Here is a 3,767-nt window from a genome sequence, read left to right as displayed (position 1 = left end):
CTTGAAAGAATTGGAAGTGTATTCATGTTAGTTCTTTCCTGAAGTTGTAAAATTTAGCATCCCCTAGGTCCTGTTTTTTATTTAGATAATAGGGATTTTATTACTGCCCCAGTTTCATTGTCAGTTACTGGTCTGTTCAATGTTTTCATATTTACTTTGTTCAGCTTTGGTAATTCATATTATCTAAAATTTTATCCATTTCTTTTAGATTTTCAAGTTATTGGAAAAACTTTTCAAAGTAGCTTCTTTTTTTTTGTTGTTGTTCCAAATGTGATGGGTTTATTTTATTTTACTCTGATGCAAAACTAAAGATTCCACTATAGCACAGAGACCAATATATTAAAAGGTCATGAAAAAGTGGTGTGGGACACGCAGGGTGCAATGTACAAACCGGGGGGGGGGGCAGTGCGGGGGGGTCAGGTTGTTTTCTTTAACATGACACTACATGGTCGCTGAGGAACATGCTTAAATTAACACTGTAGAATTCAACTGAATATGGCACAAACATGACAACTTCCAGGCCTGCCTTCAAGAACCACCTGGAGGATGGACTTGCAATCTCTAGATTTTAGTGTGAGGAGAATTACAATTCTTTGGAAGAATAAAAAGTTCACACTTTTAAAATTTCACAGAATTTTAAGGCCAAAACATAGTGGGTTCATTTCTCTTCACTTGCAGGCATAAATCTGAGGCTTTACTCAAAACCACACTAAGCTTCCAGTTCAAATCCCAACCCAACCTTGTGACCTCCAGCGTTGAAGTTCTTCCCATCAATTAAAGCGACAGGGTCAGTTTGACTCCTGGTCGAAGGGTCTGAGTATAACCCAGTCCAATCAGGCTGGCATTATTTACTTTAGCAGACAGAGCGGTTCTACAATCCAGCTTGTATTTAGCAGCGATGCCAAAATGGGTGTTGTTACTGCCAGCCTTCCATGAAAGGTTTATTGATGTTTCGATCTTTTCATTAACTTTCTGGTAGATAGAACCTCCAAATTTAGTGCCATCATTCACATGAGTGTACAGCTGAAAGTCTGCAGCCTTGTAACCCAGAGCGAAATTATTCTGAGATAGTTTGGATTTGGCTGTGTCAAAACTCATCTGATAGCCAGCAAGTCAACCTTCAAATGCCAACACAGCCCAGCCATAGATGGTTGGTCCAGAAAAATCTATGTCAACCTTACTGCCAAGACTGAAACAATCCCGTTTATAGGAGGCCTTCAATTTCCCACTCTTCTTTCCTGTGTTCGGTACAAATATAGTATCAAGAGTCAGTTTCAAACCTTCTGCCAACTTATTCTCCAAAGAGATTTCTGTCCCAAGAGTATTGTCTGTGTTCCATTTCTGGGTGAAGGTAAGTACATAGTTACAGACTTTGCATTTGGTCTCTAGGTTGCCTCATGCTTTCTCCGTATCAGTGTAAGCATGACCTGAAGTAGAAAATTCCACTCCACTACAAGACTTGGTTTTCAGGTCTATTTTGACCATGCCAAACCCGTATCCTTTGTTGAAGACTTCCTTGGCAGCCTTTCCTAGGTCACAGTAAGTTGGTGTGTTACACATATTGAAATATATTCATGCAGATAATGTTCTCTCTCAAATGTCCTCTTCTTGCAATGTCCTCTTCTTCAAGCCCAGGGCCCGTCCGGCTCTGCCAGGGTAACACTGAAGGTCTCCTTCAAGCCAACGCTGTCTGCACCTGCGCGGCCTCGCTCATAGAAGCATCGCCTGCACACCCCTCTCAAAGTAGTTTCTTATAATTTTCTGACAATATGTATTATGATTTCATCTTTTTATATTTCTAGTTCCATTGATAAGGATTTCTCTTTCCTTCTTTTGATAGGTTGGCTAAGAGATTATCAATTTTGTTTATGCTTTCAAAGAATGAACTCTTTCATTATTCCTTTGTATTATTTTTATAATCTAAATTGTATTAAATTGCATTTGGATATTTGTAATTTGTTTTCGGTTACAAGATTTAGATATATCTTACTCTTGTTTTTCTAGGACTTTGAAGTGCATCATTAGGTTATTTGGGAGTGCTTTATTTTACTAGAGTAGACACTCACAGCTATAAACTTCACTATATAACTGCCTCCTTTGTGTCTCATTGCTTATGGTATATTGAGCTGCCATTGTCTTTTGATTCACAGAAACATTTCTATGTCTGTCTTGATTTCTTCTGTGATTTTTTTGATTATTTAAGTGCATATTACTTAATCTTCACATGTTTGTGTAGTTTCCTTTGTCCATAAATTTCTAGTTTTATTGTGGCATGATCTCATAGTATGAAGGATATTATTTCAGATTTTTTGCCCTTATTTAAGCATACTTTATGGCCTAAAATGTAGTCTATTTTAGAGAAAGTCCCATGAGCTCCTGAGAAAAAAGTGTTCTGTTGCTGTTGGGTGAAACACTCTATAGATACCTGTTAAGTTTATTTGTTTAATGTTGTTATTCATCATTTTATAATGGTATTTCCTTGTTGAATTATTTTTCTTATTGACCTGCACACTTAGGAGAGTGTGGTATTGAAGTCCCTCACTAGGATTATGTTTATGTTTATTTGACATTTTATGTTCAATTGTATTTATTTTGTGAATTTCAGTGTGCCAACAATGGGTTCATATATATTCATAATTGTTATCTCTTCTTGTAGAATTTTTTTTTTACCCATATGCACTGACCTTCCTTATCTCTTCTAACCACTTTTACTGAAAATGGAATACCTCTTCCTGCTTGCTTTCTGGCTCCTGTTGCATGGATCATTGTTTTCTCATTCTAATTTTCAGTCTTTGTTTCCTCGTGGATAAGGTGTGTCTCTTGTAGTTACCATATAATTATTATTTTAGAGGGGTTGATCAAATTTGCCAGTCTGTGTCTTTAGATTGGGGAATTAACACCATTTACCTTGATACATTTTACTGAAAGGTATTTACTGAATTTTTTCATTTCTTTATGTTTCCATTGCTGATTCCACTATTTTTCCCTTTTGCTTAACTGCTCAACTCGTTTGATATATTCATTCCATCAGGTGTTTTGGTGCTATTGGTTTTGTTGTCTCTATCTAGGATTTCTTTGAATATGTTTTGCTGTGCTGGTTTGGTAGTCATGAATTTCTTAAGGTGCTCTTTTTAATGGAAAGTCCTTATTTCTCCAATGTTGAAAGATAGTTTGGTGACATATATTAAGGTGAGTTAAAAGTTGTTTTGTGGAGAGACTGGAAAAACTTCACTTCAATCTCTCAAGGCCTTTTTTTGTCTGGAGGAAACTGATGTTATTTTATTGAATTTGCTTCATTAATTACTCAATATTTGACTGTTTGTAATATTCTCTTTTTGTGATACATTTTGGGTATTTTAAATACAATGTGTCATGGAGAAATTCTTTTCTAGTCATGTTTATATGGTATTCTATGCCTCGTTTTTCCTGGAAGTTGAATTCTTTTTATAGTCTTGAAAAATTTTCTGTAAAGAAATTGTTTATACATTTTGTGTCATCTTTCTATGTTTCTTTAATTTTTATAATTCATATATTTGTTTTTTTAAGCCACCTAGCTGTTGATGGATCTTTTCCACCGTGTAATATTCTTTTAGTACACGAACTACTACTTCACCCTTCTCTTCTAGTTTTGCCACTCTTTCCCCACATTGGTCATTTCCACTGTCCATGTGTTTGATATAATTTTTTGTATCCTGGATTTCAGCCTGATTTCTTTTCATAAATTCTAATTCTTTATACAATTTTTATTAATATTTTGTATCATCTTT

General features: G+C 35.4%; 1 pseudogene; it reads right to left on the bottom strand.

Moving 5' to 3' along the window:
* Positions 1–466: 466 nt before the first annotated feature.
* Positions 467–1,617, bottom strand: LOC101708528 (non-selective voltage-gated ion channel VDAC3 pseudogene; annotated as a pseudogene).
* Between the last annotated feature and the right edge of the window lie 2,150 nt (positions 1,618–3,767).

Source organism: Heterocephalus glaber, unplaced genomic scaffold, assembly GCF_053883595.1.
Source record: "Heterocephalus glaber isolate CG9 unplaced genomic scaffold, H.glaber_assembly_v1.0 deba00001613, whole genome shotgun sequence".
In the NCBI taxonomy this organism is placed as follows: domain Eukaryota; kingdom Metazoa; phylum Chordata; class Mammalia; order Rodentia; family Bathyergidae; genus Heterocephalus; species Heterocephalus glaber.
Note: the sequence above shows the minus strand (reverse complement) of the source record. Positions and strands in the feature narration are given on the sequence as shown.